This window comes from Mauremys reevesii, linkage group 8, assembly GCF_016161935.1.
Source record: "Mauremys reevesii isolate NIE-2019 linkage group 8, ASM1616193v1, whole genome shotgun sequence".
Lineage (NCBI taxonomy): Eukaryota > Metazoa > Chordata > Testudines > Geoemydidae > Mauremys > Mauremys reevesii.
This window is the reverse complement of record NC_052630.1, coordinates 19,077,233-19,102,607: the sequence shown is the minus strand read 5'-3', so window position 1 is coordinate 19,102,607 and position 25,375 is coordinate 19,077,233. Positions and strand designations below refer to the sequence as shown.

Genomic DNA, 25,375 nt, shown 5'->3' with positions numbered 1-25,375 from the left:
GACTTTGTGATGGAAGATGCTGTTTTATAAATGCCTAGGAGCAATATTATTGCATGTATGTTAACCTGAAGGCTGAGGGACAACTTTATCTGTACCTCATATTATAGCTTCCATTAGTCTTTCATGACAATTTACACAAATGACTTGCATCTGTTTGATGAATATCTAGTACTGCCAGGCATTGCTAGCTCCTTTCCTTTCCAAGGCATTTTGCTAACATTTGGCTGATATTAATTTTATTACATAATGGCCTGATATTTCTATTCAGGCATGTATGATGAATGGTACAATGCAGTGATCATTTTTTGTTTTGTTTTAAGACAAGCTCAATGATCAGACTGCTGCAAGTGTTCATTACCTATCTACTTTGTTTCTAAATGTTAGGTAAGCATATATTTAAAATATACAGTATTCCTCTAATAAACATGGATATGCTCTTCTTTTTATGTATCCCACTTACACTGGTATTTATTATCAATTAATGCACATCATAAGAACATAAGAATGGCCATACTGGGTCACCCCAAAGGTCCATCTAGCTCAGTATCCTGTCTTCCAATAGTGGCCAATGCCAAGTGCCCCAGAGGGAATGAACAGCACAGGTAATCGTCAAGTGATCCATCCCCTGTTGCCCAATCCCAGCTTCTGGCAGATAGAGGCTAGGAACATCATCCCTTCCCATCCTGGCTAATAGCCATTGATGAACCTATCCTCCATTAATTTATCTAGTTCTTTTTGGAACCCATATATAGTCTTGGCCTTCACAACATCCTCTGGCAAAGAGTTTCACAGATTAACTGTGCATTATGTGAAGAAATACTTGGTATTGTTTATTTTAAACCTGCTGCCTATTAATTTAATTTGGTGATCCTAGACCTTGTGTTATGAGAAGGAGTAAATAATACTTCCTTATTTACTTTCTCCACACCAGTCATGATTTTTATAGACCTCTATCATAGCCCCTCCATCTCTTTTCTGAGCTGAAAAGTCCCAGTCTTATTAATCTCTCCTCAGATGGAAGCCGTTCAATACCCCTAATCATGTTTGTTGCCTTTTCTGAGCCTTTTCCAATTCCAGTATATCTTTTTGGAGACGGGGTGACCAAATCTGCATGCAGTATTCCAGAGGTGGGCATACCATGGGCATACTAAATATAGCGGCAATATGATATTTTCTGTCTTATTATCTTAATGATGCCCAACATTCTGTTTGCTCTTTTGACTGCCTCTGCACATGGAGTGGATGTTTTCAGAGAACTATCCACAATCACTCCAAGATCTTTCTTGAGTGGTAACAGCTAATTTAGACCCCACTGTTTTATATGTATAGTTGGGATTATATTTTCCAAAATGTGCATTACTTTGCATTTATCAACATTTAATTTCATCTGCCATTTTGTTGCCCAGTCACCTAGTTTTGTGAGATCCCTTTGTAGCTCTTCACAGTTCGCTTTGGACTTAACTATCTTGAGTAGTTTTGTATCATCTGCAAATTTTGCCACCTCACTATTTACCCCTTTGAATAGTACTGATCCCTGTACAGACCCTTGGGCTTTTTGCAGCATGAGCTTTCGTGGGTGAATACCGACTTGCATCCGACGAAGCGGGTATTCACCCATGAAAGCTCATGCTGCAAAACGTCTGTTAGTCTATAAGGTGCCACAGGATTCTTTGCTGCTTTTACAAATCCAGACTAACACGGCTACCCCTCAGATACTTGAGACCCTTGGGGGACACCACTATTTACCGCTGTCCATTCTGAAAACTGACCATTTATTCCTACCCTGTTTCTTATCTTTTAACCAGTTACTGATCCATGAGGGGCCTTCCCTTTTATCACATGACAATTTACTTTGCTTAGGAGCCCTTGGTGAGGGACCTTGTCAAAGGCTTTTTGAAAATCTAAGTACACTATATCCACTGGATCCCTCTTGTCCACATACTTGTTGAGTCCCTCAAAGAATTCTGGTAGATTGGTGAGGCATGATTTCTTTTTACAAAAAAACCATGTTGACTCTTTCCCAACAATATGTTCATCTTTGTGTCTGACAATTCTGTTCTTTACTATAATTTCAACCAGTTTGCCCGGTATTGAAGTCAGGCTTACTAGCCTGTAATTGCTGGGATCAGCTCTGGAGCCCTTTTAAAAAATTGGCATCACATTAGCTATCCTCTAGTCATTTGGTACAGATGCTGATTTAAATGATAGGTTACAGACGACAGTTAGTCGTTCTGCAATTTCACATTTGAGTTCCTTCAGAACTCTTGGGTGAATACCATCTGGTCCTGCTGATTTATTACTGTTTAGTTTATCAATTTGTTCCAAAAACCTCCTCTAATGACACCTCAATCTGGGACAGTTCCTCAGATTTGTCACCTAAAAAGAATGGCTCAGGTTTGGGAATCTCCTTCACATCCTCAGCCGTGAAGACCGATGCAAAGAATTCTTTTAGTTTCTCTGCAATGGCCTTATTGTCCTTGAGTGCTCCTTTAGCATCTTGTTTGTCCAGTGCCCCCACTGGTTGTTTAGCAGGCTTCCTGCTTCTGAAGTACTGCACTTAAAGAATTTTTTGCTATTACTTTTTGAGTCTTTGGCTAGGTGTCCTTCACATTCTTTTTTGGCCCTTCCTAATATATTTTTATACTTCACTTGCCAGACTTTATGCTTCTTTGACTTCTGCTGAGCTATGATGCCTCTGAGGATCTGGGGCCAGATTTTTCAAATGTATTTAGGTGCCTAAAACTGCAGTTGGGTGCTTAGTGGGATTTTCAGAAGTGCCAAAGAAGGTTAGGTACCTAATTCCTGATTGAAATTAATGGGAGTTAGGTAACTAAGCTGCTTATGTGCTTTTGAAAATCCCATTAGGCACCTAGCTGCATTTTTATATCTTTGAGAAATCAGACTCCTAGACCGTATTTTGAGTCAGTAATGCTGTCCATCCAGAAGGATCACAGAGTACTTCACATGCATTAAATATTATGGGTTGTTTCTTCCACCATTGAAATTCAGCCTTTTCTGGGATAGAACACAGCATATTTGACAGAGCACATCATTTTAGGACAGGACACCATGTCCAACTGAAATAGGGGGAATTTAGGGCAGCAGAATGTAATCTGGCTAGAACAACAGTCCTCACCTTATCATTGCTGGGAAGAATGCCATGGGATCTTTTAAAGGCCATGAATGGTCAAGACATTTCTCATTTCATGAGGGATCACCGGGAGAGAGCTGAAAATAGCTGTGTAGGCATTGTACTTGAGAGCCTGAGCTCCAGCCTGAGTCACAACATCAAAGCAACATCTAAGCAGCTATTTTTAGCACGCTAGTGCAAGCCCCGCAAACACAAGGCTGTTGACCCGGGCTAGGAAGCTCGCTCTCTGAAGCAGTGTGGACAGATCCTTGGAGGGATGTGAGGAACGAATTGAGACTCTGCAATCTCTTGGCAACAGGTGTGAGTGAGTGGATTTACTCCTCAGACTTTAAATGGGTTAGGTTGGTAGATGATGCTAAGAATATAGGCATTTAAATCGTTTTAAGGTACTGTTTTGCCCATACCTAACACTATGCTGGAGCTTCAGAAGATCAATTAGTGTGCAACAATAACAACAAAAAAGGTCTTGTGAGATGGGAGCTATTTTCATGCACCATGCTCATTTTCTCCACCAGGTGTAAGCTTCCTATTTCTCATAGAAATGCACCCCTTACAGCACTGCTGTGGCAGACTCCAGATCAAACCACCAAAAGCCCTGGGAGCATGTGGATCAGGCATGGAGATCTTCCCAGTACAGGTTATGACATCTCCAAAGGACATTCTGCAGAAGAATAAGTTTATAATAAAATATGAAGAAACTAGATCAGATTTTTCTGAGGGGATCTCCTGTATCATGATTTGTACTGGGCACAGATACCACTAAATCATTTGAAATAATACAGGGAGTTGGAGAACTGTCTGTCACTTCCTGAAGACAATAGTCATGTACTAGTCCCAGTCTCTAATTCAGATCAGCAGTCTAAACAGATGAATTAGCCCAAGCTGATACAGAGCAGTTCCTGAAGGGCATCCAACCTGAAGAGATGCGCTCTTGAAAGGATAGGCATTCATGGCTTTGCTTACTCTTGTATTTCTCACACAGATTCTAGTCAGGAAGCCATGTAACAACCTCCTTTTCAGGCTGCATTAAGCACGCCTAGTCTGCAAAGGTCTAGCGAGATGGAGCAGCTTTCAGTGATGTGCTGTGTCATCTGCTCACAGTTGCAGCAATCATGTAGAAGGCCATCCCTGAAGGACTGTACTGTCTTCATCAATTTTCCACAACCACTCACTGGGCCAGTGATATCCAGAGTACTCTGCTGTCTATTTTGGCTCACTGTAGTCTCACGGTGAGCCTAAGGGCATGCTACAAAGAGCTGAATGTCTGCTCAAGTAGTCATGTGTACAGATAGCTTTGCAGTTGTATCTCTAGTTCAGGAGGACAATAGGTAAACCTGTCATTAGGTGACTAGGATGGAAAATATGATAAGCTGGCATTTTTGGAGTTGTTGTTTTAGAAGGACCACCCAGCCTCAGCTAGGAATCCCAAGGCTGCTGTCATCTGAGAAACCTGAACAGGGAAGCTGTAAGAATGATGTGATAGGAGCTGGATAACTGATTTCTCCTCTAGTAACAGATCTTTGAGGTCACCACAGTTTAATGGTAAACATGAGTACAAGCTTTCCTTCCATTCTGCAGCCCTCAGGAAGTGCTACAAGCTCCTTGCTGCCAGTGCAAAGAGTGGAAGAAAATTGCTAAGAACAAGTGCTCTTGACAACAGATCCCAGAAGTATAGCAGGAGAATCAGACCTTCTCTGTGATGGTGAGAGGAGAGAGTGGGGGAAGAGAGGATGATTCAGAGGAAATAATTATGATTGCGGCACAGCCTAAAGAAACTAACAGGATGATGTGAGAGCAGCTTTAAAGAAGAACCAATGACTAACATATATGGTACAACTGGATACAGCTTGCATGGAAGAGCAGCTAGCTAGAAATGCCATGCACTCGAAGACAAATTGGTGACACATGACTTCATAGAGTTTAAGGTCAGAAGGGACCTTTAGATCATCTTGTCTAACCTCCTATAGAACACTGGCTAGTCCATTTCACCCAGATACCCCTGCACTGAGCCCAATAACTTGGGTGAACTAAAGCATTCCAGTCCTTAGGAGATTAAACTGTAGTGTGTCGCAGGGAGAGAACCTGCGAATGGCTCAGTTATCTTGTCAGTGTTCTTTGCTTACAGAGTTAAACTAGATGAGATGTACCTGGCGAATAACATCTAAGAGGACTAGCAGAAGGTGGGAGAATGATTCTATGCCCTCAGATTATATTCCACATTCCTGATCCAGGCTAGGGTCCCTCTCAAAAGAAAGCAAAGTCCTTCTCAATATAGTCCCAAAACTAGAGATCACCCAGAGTACAGAGGGCATATCTTCATTCCTGTTACTAATTTCAATAAAAGTGTTCTAACACATGAGTCTGTTTTGGCTTCATGTGTCTCCTGTCTCACAGCTCTCTTAGCTTTTATTCTTTCTTGAGCCTCTTTCTTCCATCCTGCCAGCTTCCTTCAGGTTCATGGCTTCCACAGACTTCCTTTTCTCTTTATCAGCACCTCTCTGCTTCCCCATTCCATGTTCGTTCTCTCTCTCTCTCTGCTTCATTTAATCTTTTATTTTTATATTCTGGATTCATTTCACTTCTCCATTTGTCCCTTATTCTTTCTCACTCTGATTTTGATTATCCCTTTTCCTCTGCTTCTTCCTAGTTTTATAGCCATTTTGGTGTCTCTTTTTTTTTCTCTGTGTGTGGTTATCTTCACCTCTATCTGCCCCATTTTTTTCTTCTCTTTTTCTCTCTGTATAATGAGAATGTAGCTGTTTCACCACCCTGCTGTTTCCTTCCTATCTCTTCCCAGTTCTGTACCGTTTCTGTTTCCTGAGTATGCTCTCAATTAGTGAGCTTCACTAGAAAGAGCCTGGAACATCTACTCCAAATAAGGCATTAGAAATTCCATGTAAATAACCAGTTTGCTGGTATTCACACTGATTTATCTAGGACTTTATATCACATTCAGTGCCAGGTTAGCTAATGATGGGACATCATGTTGTGATGCATTGCCATGGAGTTCATTTTCAGTAGCTGGTGCAGGAAATAGGGATGAGGAGCTGATTTTAAAATGGGCCATTCTCATACTTGCCATTTAACTGCATAGCAACTATGTGTTCCTCTGGACTACATTTTGCAGACGTAAAACAATGCAATTGGTGTGCAGACTGGTTCAGGGGCAGAAGTCAGCTTGAATCACTTTAGTTCTGTTTATGTAGCTGTGCATTTATCCTGACCCTTCTGGTATGTGGCTGTTACCAGGTAATTTTTTTGTTTACATTTGCTGTATCCTTGTGTGATATTTGTGCCTTGTCTGCGATGCTTTTAATTGCAAGCTCCTGCCCTCCTTTGGGTGACAGAATGGTTCATTGTAAGTGTGTCCTTGTCACTGAACTTAGGTGCAAGATCTACCTGCAGGTTGATTTACCAGCCTGAAAAATGGCCCCTGGTAGGGGAAGCATAGCCCTTTAATTATGCTTTGCTCTTTCGCTCAGAAAGTAAATCTTCAACAAGTGATAGAGCAGGTAATCTGTAGACTTGTTTATCATCTTTAAGGACTGCAGTAAGATCAACCTTTCCTCAAACTCTCCAGCAGAAGTTCCTGTTTCCAAGTGCCCTTGATGTTGAAGGGATGTTTGTTAGCCAGGGGGTGAAGTATTTGATGCTGAATGCCTTCAAGACCAGGATCTGTTCCCCTTGTGACTGGATGATTAAACTGTTAAAAAGTGTGTGTGTGGGGAAATTACTTTAATTTGCATATTCTTACGTGCACCAGCTAGTTGCTGGTTTTGCTACTCTCTCTTCTGGCCTCTTGGGGTGTGAGTGACATCATCTTAAGGTCTAGCTACACTAGAACTGGAAGTTGTGAATTCCAGTTTGACTCATTCAGAATTTGGCCCATAATAAGGGAATAGAGAATATAACAAATGAAGTTGTCGCATTGATTCATCTTTCTTGCATCATGTGTATGGAATCACGGGTAAGGATGGGCATTAAAACTGACCTGAACCTTCTTGCAGAACTCAAACCAGACCTTTTCTGAGGGTTGGAAAAGTTTGGATAATGTTTACACAGATAAGGGCCTGAATTGGGACATCAAATCTGAATTCCTCCAAACTCTGGGAAAGTTCAGATTGACTTCAGACTTTGTGGCTTGGGCCCATCTCTATGAGAGTGACCCAAACCTAGAGGATCTGAATCCTTTAAACTTTGGAATGGTTTGGATCTGCATCCAAATTTCACAGCGTCAGTCAGATAAGACCAAAAGCAGAAGTGGTGAAAATAGTGCAGTTCTTGTCATATTCCCAGCTTAACTACATAGGAAACCTCACAAGAAAAGTAGTTCTGATAGGAAATCTATCTAATTTCTGTGCAGTTCAGATATGGTTAGGATAAGCCATCGAAGTGGGTGTTAGCTGGAAAAAAATCTGGTATTCTTGATGTTTTCCCATCACTAGTCCTATAGCTGTTGATGTAATATGAAGTAACAGCTAAAAATGAAATAAGACAAAAAATGAGTTGGAGAACAAGTCCCCAGCATTCTTCTACTTTGGAATTGCTTCTCTTAAGATCTGTTTCTGCTTATAAAGACATCTTGGATCAGGCTTCATATTTACTTTCCTTCATTGACCTCCACATCAGAGTTACTCAGCTGACAAGTCAAAGCAAAATTTCTCAAACTTTTGGCACTGTAAGCTCTGCCTGGACTCTAAAAATCAAGCTGTGCTTTCTGCTTCATACTGTTAATCTCCAACAGCAAAGATCCTGGAACCAGAACCTGCCTGGCAGGTTTTGCTAATGATGCAGGGTAGAATACAGATTTGCAGCTGTATTAGATCCACAGGGCTGATGGCCTTAAAAACTTTCTTCCCCATTAACAGAAGAAAATCGAGTGACTCAGGGGAAACACAGAGAGCAGGTAACTAAGGTGCTATTTTCACAGAGTTCATTTTGTGATCAGAACCACATTTGAAACTGGTCTCAACAGGAACGAGTGTGCTCACTTCAGAAGCTTGACCTTTCCCGTAATTGGCTTTGAGTTATTTGCATTTTATATAAGCGATAAAACATGGCAGATTTACAGGGAATCTGCCAACCTGTTTACGGGGCTCAAAATCTAAGTTCTCCCTGCTGTTTTGTAGCAAGCAATAAATAAACAAATATTGGGCACAGCTCTGGGAACATTCTCACTGAAATTACCTATGATGCTTATCCACAGAGGGAGGAGTAAACAAGAAAGGAGCCAGGTTTTGTTACTTATATTTGGGGCGTTTGTTGGGTTACTGGGGCATGAGTTAGGCACATTTTATAAAGCGAAATAATGAAACATGGGTTACTGCGCTAGTAAAACCAAACCAAAATAAAACAGCTTCCCTCCTGATTAGGAGTGACCACCTATGTAGGTGTGAGAGGAGTTGTCTCCATGACCAATACATTTCTTGATACATCTACTTGGATTGCTAACAAGTGTGTCAATTGTGAGGTGTCAAAAGGAGGGGAGGGACTTATTCTTCATGTTATCGGAGAATGGGTGTTGCTTTAGAATATGTTCACTATAATTTATGTACACAGCGTTTGGGTAACAGGCTGTTAAATAAAAATGAGAAAAAGTAATTATAAGAAAATCAGAAGCAGCATTTCAAAAGCATAACCCCACACCAGCTTTTTATAAACAGCATCTGTTTGAAAATTAAATCCCACTGTACTATACGCATAAAAATCTGCACCTGTGAGTAAATCTGGACCGGGAGCCAGAATGTTTGCATTTAGCTGTATCCATGGAAATAGGATCAGAGTTGAAAAGGGCCATTGTGGCTAATTTCCCTACTTTGGGTGCCCCATGGTTGACCTTCAAGTGGAAGAAATACAATTCTTCTAACTTGGTGCGGTGGAGTGGCAAAGCACCTAATGCTGAGCAATTCTGGCTATCTGCAGACAGGAGCTTGGGGGGAAACCCTGAAGCTACTGCAGAATACTTCAGAGATAAACTATAGCCAGAGTAGGAAACAGAAGTACATGGTGCAGGATGGTTTTTACTTTAATGAGAACATTCCTGCTGAGCCAAGACACAGAGTGGCTAATTAAATGTACAACATGGATTGTGGGAAGGCCTGGGACTCTCCCTTATCTTTCTAAGTATAATAGTTTGTTGATTGTCTTTTGCAGGCGCACAGGAGAGGTCTGAGCACAGGTTTCCCTTTAGTGAGATACAGGTCAGCATTTGTTTCAACCCAGATAGTGAGTCAGTACATGAGCTCCACCTGAATGTGGTGTTCAAAGGTTGCACTGCCTTTGTCTTGCACTGACTTTCTTCCAGTTTAGCTTTTCAGTCCTCTCTCTCGCCCTGATTCTTCTGTGGCAGCAGAAGTTTGTGGCTGGGAGAGTAGGCAAGATTTCCTTATTTTTATTTTTACCTATCTTATGGTAGTGCCTGGATGCTCTATTTGGGCTAGGTGCTCTGTAAATACGTAGTAAGAGACGGTTCCTGCTCCAAAGATCTAGATCAATGAGAGGTGAAATGACTTGTAAATCTTATATACAGATGAGTCTGTGGCATAATTGGGAGGAGAAGCCAGGCCTCCTGAATCCCAGTCCAGTGACCTGCCCACTAGACCATGGGTCCCTTTCCTGATGCTGTGGTGCTTTGTGAGCAGAGTTTTCCCTTTTATCCTCTTTTCCCTTTCCCCAGGCTATAAGCACAACTTTCTCTTTACCAGTACGGGCCTCAGTTTCCCCTGCTCTTAAAATGGGGAGAAAAATAGTTACCACCCAGAGGTGTTTGGGAACTAAATTTGCATTTGTAAAACTCAGTGAGCTCCTCAGATGGAAGAGGCTAAAGAAATGCAAGGACACCTTATGTTCTAGTATCCGTGAGACCCTTACATCTATGGGCTTTGACGGGAACAGGCTTTCTTCAAGCAGGGACATTAAAGGAGCAGCTGATAATGATTGTGAAGCAGATTCTGTCTGAAGGCCAAATCCTGGAGTCTTGATTTTACTGGCTTCTATAACAGCCCTCAATGGATATTGATCCCTCCCATGTGAGAGGGGTTTAACCATTAGTAAACCCGACCCATATCATGTGCCTTGTGCCAAGAGAAAAAGACCAGTCTCTTACCGGCACTCTGGTGTGACACACATTTATTGCAACTTTTCAGTGGCAGTTGCACTGCGGGAAGGAATGTAGGTTTCGCCCCATACTGAAAACGCTCATACAGTCACCACTTCCTGAAATCCATTGGAAGAAAGATCTTGTTATAACAAATTAATCCTAATACCCTTCTCCCTCCAGTTATAATGATCACTTGTGAGTATGAGTTATTTTAATAGACACATTGTTTCAACGAAGCACCCACCATCTCTGCTGCCCTCTAAATACCAGTGCAAAAAAAGGCACATAATTTGCATCATCACGGTAAAACGAAACATGATGCAAGTGATTTAGCTGCATGGGTGTGAATGTGTTTGCTATGCATTTCAGTATCCACCTATGCTTCTGGAATGGGTGCCTCATGTTTTAGGTGCAAATCAAGTGCAGACTGCTCTTGCTTAGTGCAAAGAATGTTTTCGTAAGGGGGAATTTAAGGGAAAACATTCTGCAACCCTCCCTCACCTAGTTTGCCACAGAAAAGAAACTCAAAACACTCACAAGCAGGACAGGAGATCCTTTCCATCTGACCTCAGCAAAGCTATGAGCCCAAAGAGCATCAGCATGGAAAGACGCCAACTCCACTGGCTTTCACTGCAGACTACAAGTTTTTGGCTTTTGCTCCACATTCCCCTGTAGACTTGCAGGAATCTCTTGTTTTTGTGATGCCAAGATCATGGTTTAGTGTGAGACGGTATGTCCTATGGAACCAGGGAGTAATATGAGTGTGTTAAGAAACAGCCTTGGCACCTAGGTTTTTGAGTCCTCCTTTGGATTTTCCTGATATCTTGCATAATTTAAAATTTCCCAACCCAGATACCCTAGCCTCTCTCCACAGGCAGAATTGTAAACAAATGTTTTTCATCTTTGTTTAATGACTACCCTTCTCAGGTGCCTCACTTCACACTGTTCAAGTTTGAAATTGGCTGTGAGAACTTCTTGGGGCTCCCTGGGGTCAGAGAGAAAACATTTCTGCCCCAAAATCCAACTGGGTAGGAAGTTAGTCTTGTGGCTAAGGCATTGGACTAGCACTCACAAGACGTGGGTTCCATTCCTAGAGCTGCCACAGACTTCCTGTGACCTTGGGTGAGTCACTCGGAGTCTGACTTTTAAAGGTAGTCAGTCACCTAACAATGCAGGTAGGCACCTAGTGGGATTTTGAAAATCCCACTAATTCCTATTGAAAGTAGTACGAGTTATGTTCCCAGGAGCATTTGAAAATTCCCCCTATGTGCATCATTAGGCACCTAAATACCTTTACAAATCCGGCCCTTAATCCTTTCATTTTAAGTGACTTGGCTTTCTGCATTTCTGTTTGGCATTTCAGGGGTTAATTAATTAAAAACAACCTGGCCTAGATCTGGGCATTCCATTCTGCTCCTAAAAGGAGTAAACCTGGCCCTCACCCTCCTCACCCCCTTGATGGGGGAGGGATAGCTCAGTGGTTTGAGCATTGGCCTGCTAAACCCAGAGTTGTGAGTTCAATCCTTGAGGAGGCCACTTAGGGATCTGGGGCAAAAATTGGTCCTGCTAGTCAAGGCAGGGGGCTGGACTCGATGACCCTTCAAGGTCCCTTCCAGTTCTAGGAGATTGGTATATCTCCAATTATTACCTATAGTGCAAGAAGGATGGAGAGTTGCAGCCCACAAGTACTGTCAAGCCTCTTGTTCCCTCTCCTTTAATGCCCCTTACTGCTACCCTCTTATTTTCCTCTTGCTCTGACTTTGTGCCTCAGTATCAGAAAATGAACCTTGTTTCTAGTGGGCAGTTGCTTTTGGCCTTTTGCTTTTGTGGGTGTCTTGTCTCCCCAGATCTGTCTCATTTGTTTGAAAGTTTTTGTGCGCATCAGAGCGGTGCGAATTCTATCCTATCCGATTATCATTCCGTTGATTTAATGTGGCAAGCAGCACGTATCACCAGCCCACATGAATTGTGCGGCATGATCCTCTCTGGCTGCAGAATGGAATCTTGAATCATGCTGCAGGCTGGCTAAACGCATGCACGCACACACATAGCCCTTCGTTCGTCAGCACTATCAGTCGTTCCTACAAGTATCCCAATTGACGCTAAGCTCCTGGGGGAGGGGAAAAGGAGGAAAGAATAAATTGTCAACATTTAAATGAAAAATGTATTGGAGATGAGCTAACAGGGCAAAGACTGTGAATAAACTGTTCATTACCTCTATAATACATGCCTGTTGTCTTTAAAAGTAATGGAGAAAGTGTTATTTGGATGATACTAGCCAGCACTGAGAGAAAATGAAATCTTTCTATTATTTAGCCAAGACGCTTTCAAGGCTGTAATTTCCCCCCATGTTATAGCCAGTAAGAGCAATAGTATCAAAGTCATCCCTGTGCAGGTTGTTCAGAAATTCTGCTGCTTGAATACTTAGGGCTGAACTGAAGCAGTGCCTGCATGCTGGTGTACGTGGCTGATAAGCTCAGACAGAAATACGCGTTATAGGTGAAACCGTGTTATATTGAACTTGCTTTGATCCACCGGAGTGCGCAACCCAGCCCCCCCGAGCACTGCTTTACCGCGTTATATCCAAATTTGTGGTATATCGGGTGGCGTTATAGCGAGGTAGCGGTGTATCATGGAACAGGAAAAGAGAGAAACTAGGAGCCAGATCCACTTCATGAATCTATGCAGATTTCCACAAGGCGAGGATCTGGCCATAGACATGGAAAATGATGTTTGCTCCATTGCACAATCATAGAAACAGCCTGATGAAATTGGGCATGACATGGAATTTTTCCATGACAAAATAGTGATCTGAAGCTGCTCAGTTTAGATCTGTTAATTCTGAATAAAGACATGACTTTTGGGAGACCGTATGATGTAGTGGGTTGGGGCTGAGACTGGGAGACCTGAGTTCCGTTCCCTGTGCTGCCACTGACCTGCTGGGTGAGCTTCAGCAACTCACTTCAGCCCTCGTCCTTCTCTTCCTCCTCCCACACTTTGTCTTTGTCTATTTAGATCATAAGCTCTTTGGGACAGGGACACTCTCTTACTATGCGTTTGTACAGTGCTTTGCACAGTGGGGCTGTGATCTCAGCTATGACTGCCAAGAAGCTGGGAATGAACGACAGGGACACTCGATGATGACCTGTTCTGTTCATTCCCTCTGGGGCACCTGGCATTGGCCACTGTGCGTAGACAGGATACTGGGCTAGATGGATCTTTGGTCTGACCCAGTATGGCCGTTCTTACGTTCAAGTGCTCCTGTAATCTAAATAGTAAATTTTACGAGGCTGGATTTGGATTGAATCAGTTACAGTTGAGCCAGGCACTGTATCTCACTGAGCTATAGAGGAGGCTGGTTGTGTGGGGTCTTTCCACCTCTTCTATGTCACAACTTCCTATCTCACTCCACCCTCTAATTTTTAAATAGCCACTGCCTCACACGCTCTCTGGTGGTGTCAAAGCGTAACCATTATTTAAAGAGCTCTAAGGAAATTATCAAGAAAAGTGTGCTACTGTGATAAACTATTCCTGTGAACACCTGTGAACTGTTAAATGTTACTGGGCTGACGAGTCAGACTCAAAATAGGATTAGACATATATAAATTGGATTAACACCTGCACCATTTACATTGTCCTGGATAAAAAGAAGAGGGCTGCCAGTGCTGATGCTTAGGACATAAGCTGATGACCACCCGGGGACAGAATGAAAGGTTTCCTTATATTGGTATAATGTTGCTCAACTAGCCAAATGCATTATCTGGGCATTTCACCTCCTTTAGAAGCATCTGGTCCCCGCCAATATCAGAGATAGAGAGCTGGAGTCCGCAGACCTTTGGTATATTGCAAATGTATATACAACAGCATCTTCTTGTTTATTTTTTAGGCATCTGGGCATCTCAGTGGCTCAGATTTCGATAATTAGTAAAGGTTTCTACCTCATGAAGCTAAAAACTCATATTCATATTCCGACCTATTCATGATGACAACAGCACCTCCTTTGTTAACCTTTTTTATTATGATGTCATCTACCAATGTGATATATGCCATCATGTGCCAGCAATGCCCCTCTGCCATGTACATTGGCCAAACCGGACAGTCTCTACGTAAAAGAATAAATGGGCACAAATCAGACGTCAAGAATTATAACATTCAAAAACCTGTCGGAGAACACTTCAATCTCCCATGTCACTCGATTACAGACCTAAAAGTCGCAATATTGCAACAAAAAAACTTCAAAAACAGACTCCAGTGAGAGACTGCTGAATTGGAATTAGTTTGTAAATTGGACACCATCAAACTAGGCTTAAATAAAGACTGGGAGTGGATGGGCCATTACACAAAGTAAAACTATTTCCCCATGCTTATTCCCCCCCCACCACACACAGTTCCTTACATCTCCTTGTCAATTGCTGGAAATGGGCCATTTTCATTACCACTACAAACAGTTCTTGTTCTCTCCTGCTGATAATAGCTCACTTTGACTGATCACTCTCCTTACAGTGTGTATGGTAGCACCCATTGGTTCATGTTCTCTGTGTGTATATATATCTTCCTGCTGTATTTTCCACTACATGCATCCGAAGAAGGGGGCTGTAGCCCACTAAAGCTTATGCTCAAATAAATGTGTTAGTCTCTAAGGTGCCACAAGTACTCCTGTTCTTTTTGCGGATACAGACTAACATGGCTGCTACTCTGTAACCACATTAAATGTGTTCCTCATGGGAAAATGAGTAAGAATTGCTTTAATGACATCCTAGTGAAATAATATGGGCTGTAAAACTGAACAAACCTCGACTGACCTGCACTTACAACAGGGATGTCGTTTTTATGTTTGTTTAAGGCGGGTGACACACTTTGGGGATCTGTCTCTGTGAGTTTATGAAATCCAGCTTGATTTTATGAACTTTCTGCAGAGTCCCAGCTGAGAAAAGGGTGTTGGTTAGGATCTGAACCCTGAGAATTTGCCTAGAAGCCCAGAGCTTGAGACAGTGACTGGACACTGTGCAGACCCAGCCTGCCTAATAACATGTGGAATCCATCCAAGGTTTGGGTCTGTTACAGCTGCCTGGTGAGCATCCCCCAGGGGGAGCTCAGCCATGGTTGTTGCAGCGGCCACTGAAGAGAATGATAAATGTTGATGATTGTAGCAGAGTTGCTCTGGGATTGCCCTACAGATCCTCAGACAGTGATGCCTTTCAGCTGACGTGGTAGCATTTTGCAAAGGTGAAAATAATTTTTTGCCCCCAAAACCAAAATACTCGATACAACAACATTCCAACAATGACAGCCCGTGGAAGACTCATGCACAAAGAGCAGCGAGAACTCAGAAAGGCTCAGGACACACATCAGTCTCAGAAGGCACAGTCCAAGAATAGGGCTACTCTAACTTCTGGGAACCATACACAACTGCCTCTGGGCTGCTATGCTGCTCAGCATATCATTAGCATGAACCTTTTAGAGCCCTTCCCTTTGCCATAGAAAGGGGCCACAATCTAGTCTGTAGTCTCTATCGCTCTAAGTTACACTTATTCAGCATTACACAAAGATAAATGTTCTGTATTTTTCATGGCTGCTAAGCAAGACACATATTGGCCAATTATATTGTTCTAATATCTCTCTCTGGTTTTTCTTTTTTATTGTCTAAATCTCCTGCTGCTTTTTTGAATTCTTGAGAGTATTTTCCTGACGCGCTCCCTTCTTCTCTTCTCGACTTTTCTTTTGCTCTCCGTTCCTATGAAAGTCACAATCTGGTTGCTGCCCTACTTGGAGGAATGCACCTGCATTTTAGCACTAACAGGGCTGGGTTTCAGGATTACAATCCAGCCTTCAGTAATTAGCCACATTTATTTGCCTTCTCTCTCCCCCTCCCTCCTATAAGCCTTGCTCAACTCATTACGGCTCAACGGCCTGCAGGATATTCTCACAAAGTCTCCAATTCTCTTACGGCATTTGTCTTCCCACACTGCCACCTACTCAGTGTTGCTTTTCGCATTCTGAGGAAAGAGAAGCAATGTTTGGCTGAAGCCCTGACAAACCTGCTATCTCTTGTTCTATATACTGAGTACATCAGATTAACCATTCCCCTCCTCCACGAACAGGCTGTTCTTGTGCCCATCAATTGTGGGGGAGGATTTAGATCATTTTGTGTGTATCCGAATAGCAGAGATTGATCGTGAAGCCCAGACAGTATTGCTTTTTTACTCGTGTCTGTGCAAGCACTATACGCTGCAGCCAGGAAGCAGTCTTGGCTTGTTTCATTGTTTGAGAAAGACGCACACTTAATATCGACATTTATTACATTTTCACTAACGCAGTGGTTTCTGCATTCAAAGGCTGTCAAAGTATTTTTCATATTTTCCCATGTATAAGCATCATTTCGCGATCTTTAGTATATAACCAGAAGGTCAGATCTGTTTTCTTACCAATTTATTTTCAAATCCATCATGTGGACACGTTGTTTTCCTATTGCAGGGTTGGTCCTGAGTGCCAGATTGTGCACCCCGGCTTGCTCTTGCAGAGCACACTGAAGCAGAGCTGGTAGAATAATTAGTTGGAATTAAGCTATCTGAAAATTTCAGCTTTTTTGTAACTCTTCCACAAATGGGCTGTGGCTTTTATCAGTAGTTATTTTGTCTTACCGTAGCATCTAGAGCAGAGATCCCCAAAGTGTGGGGCGTGCCCCCCTAGAGGGGCACAGAGGACTGTTGCAGGGTGTGGTGGGGCTGGGATAGGGGTGGGGAGTGTGTGCCACCCTGTCCCTCCCTGCCCCCAGCACGGCTCCAGTCTGCCTCCAGCCACGTCCCTGGCTCCCATCTCCATGCTTGGCCCCGTCCCCAGCCTCGGCGTGGCTCTGCTCCTGGCCCTGCACCAGCCCCCAGCCTCAGCTGCTGGCTGTGGCCCCAGTCTTGGACCCCCATGTCTTTATGTCCCCTCTACCTCTGAGCCACACTCTAGGCCCTGGCTCCGGGAGGGTGGGGAGCAGACAGAGGCAAGGGGGGTGTGACCCTCAAAAGTGTTCGGACTACTGATCTAGAGGCTTTGTTGAGCTAGACATTGGAAGAGATGTCCCCTGTGTCCTAGAGCTTCCACTCTAAATAGCCACAGCCAGCAAAGGGTGAGAGGGGAAACAGAGATGAAGTGACTTGCCCAAGCTCACGCTGGGAGTCATTTGGTAGAGTCAAGAATGGCCCCCCTGTCTACTGGTCCACCTGCCCCTTAATTTGGTTCTTAGTCACTATGGTTTGATGAATAGTTTGTGTGAACAAGTTTACCATGTGGTTTATCAACTGGCTGTTCTAAATATTTGCTGCTTGTCATTCACTATTGTTCCCTATGTCACATGGCATCATTTCTGTTTCCTATACTTTATTACCAGGAAGAGTCCCTTGTTCTGTTCCTCAGTTGTCTGCCAACAGCTGTGTCTGTTAGATTAATCTATTTGAAGAGAATTAAAAGGGAGGTGTGAATATTCTTGCAAAACACTTATTCATGATGCTTTTGCTTTCCAGGAATACTGCTGTGAATATAATATTCATAAATAAAAGCCTGATCCGAATCCATAGATATCAATAGAAAGATTTTTATTGACTTCAGCAGACTTTGAATCAGGCCCTAAATATACAAAAGGGCTTGCAAGTTGCCAGGTTTTAGATGCACAAATATCCCCAAACACATTTTCTGATATGGGTTTTCTTTTCCAGCTCTTGTTAGGAGTGAGGATCTCAAGACACATGTGTTGCTTAGGTGAACACTCATTGGTTATTGTAGGGCTGCTCAGGCATGTTGAGTTGCTCACACTGGTTTATTTTTGGAAAGAAGAGCACCAATGGATTTGTTTGGAAACAGCATACGAAGACTTTCATGAACTTTGCAAACAGTACAATGTTTCAAATTCTGAGCCTATGAACCTTGACCGTGTCCTTTTAAATAAATTCCATGGAGTAAAACTAATGTTGACCTCCTCTCCCCAAAAGAGAGAAAGTAAAAGTCATCCCAGTAGTGTTAAAGGTCTGTATTAAACCAACTGAAGCCTACAGGAAATTCAGAAGTAAGGCTGACACCAACATCTTTTTGTTTTGGCTGTTGATGCTCTTGATGTTGCTTGTAACCTAGGCTGAATTGGAATAGAGTGACCGTTTTAAGAATGGCATGGATGCTATGAAGGCAACAACTAACTGTGCAAGGTGAAAAAACAGGTCTAGAGCAGTGGTTCCCAAACTTGTTCTGCCGCTTGTGCAGGGAAAGCCCCTGGCAGGCCGGGCCAGTTTATTTACCTGCCGCGTCTGCAGGTTCGGCCGATCATGGCTCCCAGTGGCCGCAGTTGGCTGCTCCAGGCCAGTGGGAGCCGCTGGAAGCAGCGGCCAGTACGTCCCTCGGCCCATGCCACTTCCAGCAGTTCCCATTGGCCTGGAGCAGCAAACCACGGCCACTGGGAGTCACGATCGGCCGAACCTGCAGACGCGGCAGATAAACAAACCAGCCCGGCCTGCCAGGGGCTTTCCCTGCACAAGCGGCGGAACAAGTCTGGGAACCACTGGTCTAGAGCAAACAGAAATAGGCTATTAACTTTTATGCAATGGATTAGTAGAGGATAGAGAGGTGATAATGGGATTTTCAAAGGAGCCCAAAGATGAGGCACCCAGTTCCATTTGAAGTTGGGTAGCTAATCTCATAGGGTTAGTGTATACAAGAAAACTAATCTGGAATAAGATAGGGTATGGATTAACTGTTCCTGATTTAACTCCCTGTGTGGATGCTCTTATTCCGAATAAGAGTGCCTTATTCCAAATGACGCCTAGTCTGTGCTAAAAAGTTAGTTCAACCCAGCTATGTCACCCAGAGAGGTGAAAAATCCACACCCCTGAGTGATGTAGGTAAACCAACCTAATTCCTAGTATGGACAGTGCTAGGTCAATGGAAGAATTCTTCTGTTGACCTAGCTACTGCCTCTCAGGGAAGTGGATTACCTACACCTATGGGAGAACCCTTCCTATTAGTGTGGGTACCATGTACACTTGAATTGTTACAGTGGCACAGCTCTTAGTTTCTTGCTTGGGAAAGCTGCTGAGTGAAATTTTTTCAGCAAATTTACTTTTTCTTTTTCTTTTTTTTTTTCTTCAGGGCACTGAAACTATTTGTGAATTCAGTTAATTTTGTTTTGTTTTGTTTTGTTTGTGGCCAAAAGTCTAAACTGTTTGAACCATTTTGAAATGCAACATTTAGGCTTCTCGTTTTGAAATGTTTAGAAATTTTGCTATATTTTTTAAAGGATGAAAAATACCTTAAAAATTAAACTAAAGGAAACCTGGAAAAAAAACAACAACCCCAAATTGTTTGATTGGTTTTCTTACTTAGGTTTGGGTGGTTGGGTCTGAAACATTTTTTCCCTGTTTTTTTTTTTTTTTTTCATTTTAGAGAAAACTGAAAAAAAAATAATTTTGAAAGGAAAGAAATGTGTTTTGGATGTTTTTGCTTTGGTCCCTGCAGCAAAAATCACATGTTTGCTCAGCTCTATGCTGGATAGGCCCTGCTGGCAAATGGTGCTCTCTGATTAGTCACAGAACAGGTACCGCTCAGGCACTGGCAGTGAAAGCTTCCCTCCACATGGCTCTCCTGCCAATTTGTCTCCACTCTGGTCAGGAAAGCCCGTCTCTAGGACGAGTAAAGAAAATCCATCCATCCACATTCAAACTGGTAACATCTCTGCTGGGATTGCCTGCCAGTCTGGGTGTCAAGTAGTGCCATTGTGGTGGTGTTTTTGAGGATATAGGAACCAGACTGAGACTGCCAGTTCACGTAGGCTGCTTTACAGCTGCAAGATGAGACCAAATTTTAGTCACTACCAGATCAGTAACCTAGAGGTCAAAGGCTCCATAGCCCATTATATAACCCCCCTGAGCAGACAAGTCCACTTGTCATTTTGGGTGGTTTGACTGCTAATCATTTTTGGTCAAAGAATTTATAGTATTAATTACGAGTCCTCGTTTAGCCCAGAGAAATGCGCAGACACAGCAGCTGCCATTGGCCTGTTGACTCATAGCTTTCAGAATTTGTCTTATCCCAAAGGGCAGAAAAGGAACATGGAGAATCCAGGATACATGTGCGTCTCTGGAACTCAACAAGATAATATTGTTTTGGCAGCAATGTACTTCTGCTCTACAGGGTTATTCCAGTAGCATGTTTCCATTTAGCACAATAAACTCATCTTTCTGCTTTAGTGCCTGAGCTGCTAGCAAATTACAATTACACTTCTAGCTGAACTGACCTAATTAGTTTTTGTTTTGTGCTGTTACAAGAAAAAACTTCCACAATGGAAGCACTTTCCTCCTCCTTTCCACCCCCCAATAGATCAGAGTTTAAATTTGCACTCTCAAAGCCTCATTTAACCAGTTCCTCCCATCCCCACTCCACTGCAGATGTTAAAATCCACAAAGTGTAAATACAATGGATTTGATTCTGATCTCACTTACACCAGCTTGAAATCAGCATTACTCCTTTAAGCCCTTGGGCTTGAAACTCTAGAGGGAAGGAGCTCTCTGATTTTATCTGTTGGTATACTATGGGGAGAACAGCCAGCTGCTTCCTTTGCATAAGTTATTTACCCAGAACTTTGGATGGACAGACGCTCCAAAGGTGAAGGAGCCCTCTTCCCCCATCTGTTGGTGAACAAGGGAAAGTGTGGCTACAGGAAGCTTCATTTGTATAAGCTTTCTACCCAGAATTCCTCCACTGACACTTTGGGAGTCACAATAACTGTGTATAAACTCAGAATAGGTTGTGGAGGGGGGGATTGGAGATGAACTGAGAGATAAGAGAAAGAACTCTTCTCAAGGGTTTCTTGCTGCTGAAGTTCCTGAGGCGTTGAGCAGATTTTCCAATGAGGTGCCATGCAGAGGTGGTTCTTTGGCAAGGTGCAATGTAGCGAGGGTTCTTTGCTGAAGCTGTAGAGGACAGAAGTAGAACTTGCTGAACTCCAGTGAGGCCTCCCCTACCCAGCCACTAAAGAAAGTTGAAATCACTCTCGTTATGCAAGATGGAGGAACATCAGGAGAGGACTAGGCAGCACTTCCCAAGGGATTAGAGACTGACCTGGCTGAGTGCACCTCAGGACTTTGGGTCTATGCTGCCCACTGAATGGAGTTTAGCAGATGGGAAGGGTGAAGTGATGTGGTAAAGGGACACTTGCCTATTGGACATTCACACCCATGGGTAGGGGGAACCAAGATAACTGTCTCCTGGCAATGTGGGGCTCTGGCTGCTGTGGGGAGTCCCAGGCCCTTTAAAGCATTGCTGGAGCTCCGGCAGCTGGGCTCGGGTGGTGCTTTAAAGGGCCCGGGGTTCCCCACAGGGGCCAGAGCCCCGGGCCCTTTAAATCACCACCAGAGCTCCTCGCAGTGGCTGGAGTCTTGGGCCCTTTAAATCACCACCGGAGAAGCCGGTCCAGTCCGGCAGGGTGTACCGGCTCTTGCAGGTATGCTGTACCAGACCAGACCAGCTTACTTTCACCGCTGGCTCAAAGTGATAACCAGAAAATAATCAAACCACAAAAAGTGAACAAAGAAGGAAAGATCAGTCCAGACATTGGCAGCAGTACACTTCACGTTGATCGTGGGTAGAGCCCAGCCAGCTCCACAGCAAACTAATTTAACCTTTCCAACCATAAAGTCTTCCTCTGATTGGCAGCTCAAAACAGGATGTTCTCTAAGGCCTGGTCTTATACCAATTTTGTAGTGGTATAACTATTTTGGTAAGGGGTGTTTTTATTAAATACTTATTCTAATACACCTCTCATGTGGATGCATTTACACCTATCTAACTTACCTTCCTTCCAGATATCACTTTTATATCGATATAACTGTGTCCATACTAGGTGGGTCATATAGCTTTAACTATATGAATACAGTTAATATGGTACAACTTGTGTGTGTGGACAAGGTCTCAGTGCTGTGATGCTGTCAGTATCAAGTTTCTTGTTGGGTCTCACTTAAAGCTCACTGAAATTAATGAAAGGTTTTCCACTGACTGCAATAGGTTTGGGATCTGGCCCTTTGTGAAGAATGAGGGAAGGTTGGAGCCTAGTGGTTTGTAGGAGAGTTCCTTCATGGAGATTATAGGGTTGGAATTTGTGTGTGTGTGTGTGTGTGTGTGTGTGTGTAAAAGCTTGCAGGTAAGTGAGTTCAGCAGTTGGGAGGGATTAGATATGTGGGGTGGGGAGAGGTGGGAATATGGTGTTGGAGGGTGGTACGGTTAGAGCAACTTCTGGTGGTATGAAGGAAGCATCACTGAATGGACAAGTGTATTTGTCTTCAGCACCTCAATGCCATTTTGTGGAGGATAAGTATACAAAGAGTTCGGAGGTAGAGAATAGACTGGATCTATTCTCCTTAATCTCAGTGACCCACCACTTCTCAGAGCTATGCATGGTTCTCCTCTGCATGAACTAGCTTGTCTTGACTGAGATACTGGCAATTCTGTCTTACAGACATGGCTGCAAAGCAGTCATCTGCAGGAGAAGAAAGAAAAAGCACTGATACTCCAGGTGAATGCCCCGTATAACTTTCTGATGGAGCCAGTGTATCAAAGGAGGCAAAGCTACCAGCTGGGACCAAAGCAAGAAAGTACTAATACGTAAACCATTCCCATCAGAAGGGAAATAACAGTGGGTGGCTCTCGTATCTGCTGTTTTTAATAATACATGGAGATTGCTAACAAATCAGCCATTTTCAAACTGTTAATTGCAGAAATGTTTGTCACCTCCCCAGGACATATCTCACTCGCATCGTCCTGAAATATATTTTCTCCCTTTTATTTTTTCTGCTTTTCCATGGGAAGATTTTAAAATGACAGTCACTCTCAGAATGCAAATCAGCATGGAGAAAGAGAGAGCATGAAAGATAGTGATAAAGATTTTAAGTATTAAAATGATATGCATAGATAGCCCTTCCTTCAAGGGGACATTCTGAAGGTGCCAGAAAAGATTTATATAATTAGCTGGCAATGAGTTGCACAGTGAGTTTTTGAATAAAATAAATATTTTGAGTACACGCGCGCACACACATGCAGCATAAGCCCTTGGGTCAGCAAAGGAAAATCTGAAAGCTGAAATACTGCTTGACAGCCCATTGAGAAGAAAATCACCAGCTTTGAAGCTTCCTGGACTTTACTGTCCTTCTGAAAACTCCCTCCCCTCCATCACCAAAAAACCCCTATGACACCCGATCAAATTCCTAAGTGTCATCAGACATGACAGACGTTGCAGCTATGATCTGTTATCAACTGGCATAAAGCTCTGCTCCCAGGTATATTTGATCAGGGGGGACAGACTATAAATAGGTATTCATAAAATATTTATGGTTATTTTTAAAATATTTTGGGGGAGGATGAGTGAAAAATTATACTGTAAAGTTCAACAAAAATATCTCACGGTTTTGTTGGTTTATTTATTTTTAAATTGCATAAAATGGTAAAAGGAGAAATCACGAAGGAGCTAAGCCAGCCTACAGTCAATTTTACTTGCTGGATAGAAAATTCTGTTAAGCCCAGCCTAGACTTCACCTTCTCATTTGGTTAATCAGTAAGTCCCATGACTAACGTAACTAGATACAGTGGCCATGTTCAGCAGATAGAGAGACACAGGGGCAGCTCTAGGTATTTTGCTGCCCCAAGCACCGCAGGCAGGCTGCCTTTGGCGGCTTGCCTGCCGGAGGTCCCCAGTCCCGCGGATTCGGCACCACGCCTGCGGGAGGTCCGCCGAAGCCGCGGGACCAGCGAACCCTCTGCAGGCATGCCGCTGAAGGCAACTTGCCTGCCGTCCTCGCGGCGACCGGCAGAGCGCCCCCTGCGGCTTGCCGCCCCAAGCACGCGCTTGGCGTGCTGCTGCCTGGAGCCGCCCCTGGAGAGACAGGCCAACTTGCCAAACCTTGCACGACCATTCTTAAATTATTCTGGTCAAGAAATGGCCTCTTCATGGCCAGTTGAGGCTGAAATGGATGAAATTGTCTTACATTTCTTGGGTGATGCCCCAAAGATCTTGAAGAATCTGAGTTTGGTGACCCAAGGGCATGCAGCTGTATCTTGTAATCTGCATGTTTACCAACTTTAGAAAGAACCACCCTTGAATTGATAAGACCCTGATACAAAGCCCATTGAAGTCAGAGGAAGTTTTCCTTTGACGTCAATGGACTTTGTATCAGGTCCTCAGAAACTGACTAGCTGAATGAAGAGCTACAAAATAAAGATAGGACAAAAGCAGAGTCATTTATTTGAAAACCAATCTCTCGCCATGAACCGTGGAGGTTCTGACCCCTTTGTGACCACAAAAATTACTACACAACCTCAGGAGGGGGGACTGAAGCCTGAACCTGCCTGACCCCTGCCGCCCCGGGTCGGGGGACCAAAATCAAAGCCTGAGTCCCACCGCCCTGGGGGAGGGGAAGCAAAGCCGAAGCCCAAGGGCTTCAGCCCCAGGCAGGGTACCTGTAACCTGAGCCCTGCTTTCCAGGCCCCAGGTGGTGGGGCTTGGGCTTCAGCTTCGGCCTTGTGCCCTGGCAACCCCATTAAAATGGGGTTATGACCCACTTTGAGGTCCCAACCCAGTTTGAGAACCGCTGAGTTAGGAATACCCTGTGTGGTGACACTAGGTAGCATAAGCTGTGTGACGTTCATCAGCTAGTTAAAAAGTGAGAGGGAACCACTACGTCTGTGTGTGTGTCCAATGGCCTTAATAATGAACCCTCTTTTTATTCATTAAAACAAAATTCAGTTTCTTCTCCGGCATGAGGCTATAACAAGTTGTTGACCTCAATCTGGTTCGTACTGGGCAGCTGTCCATATCATAGTCCCAGCAGAGAAACCAAGGGCCAGATCCTAGCATAAATTGGCATGATGACTTCACTGGAGCTGTATCAATTTTCATAAACTGAAGATTTGGCTCCAGGAATTTAAACTAACTCTTCAGTACACATGTTGCCCCTGTGGGTTGAATCATCTTGGCTGAGTACTAGACTCTGCTGCTGCCTATGCTGTACCTGCTCAGTGGATGAATAAAGAATTCCAACCTCCAGTGTTGTCAATCCAGAGCCTTTCTGCATCTGTCTTTCACTGGAAAACTACTAAAGAAATCA

The 25,375-nt window shown here is 43.5% G+C and overlaps 1 long non-coding RNA gene across 1 annotated transcript in view; it reads left to right on the top strand.

The window, feature by feature from the left end:
- LOC120370884 overlaps window positions 1–24,004 on the top strand; it is a 105,101-nt gene extending 81,097 nt beyond the window's left edge. The window contains exon 4 of the long non-coding RNA XR_005584034.1: window positions 22,735–24,004. This is a non-coding gene — a long non-coding RNA (uncharacterized LOC120370884). The remainder of the gene's footprint in view (window positions 1–22,734) is intronic.
- The last annotated feature ends 1,371 nt before the right edge of the window (window positions 24,005–25,375 follow it).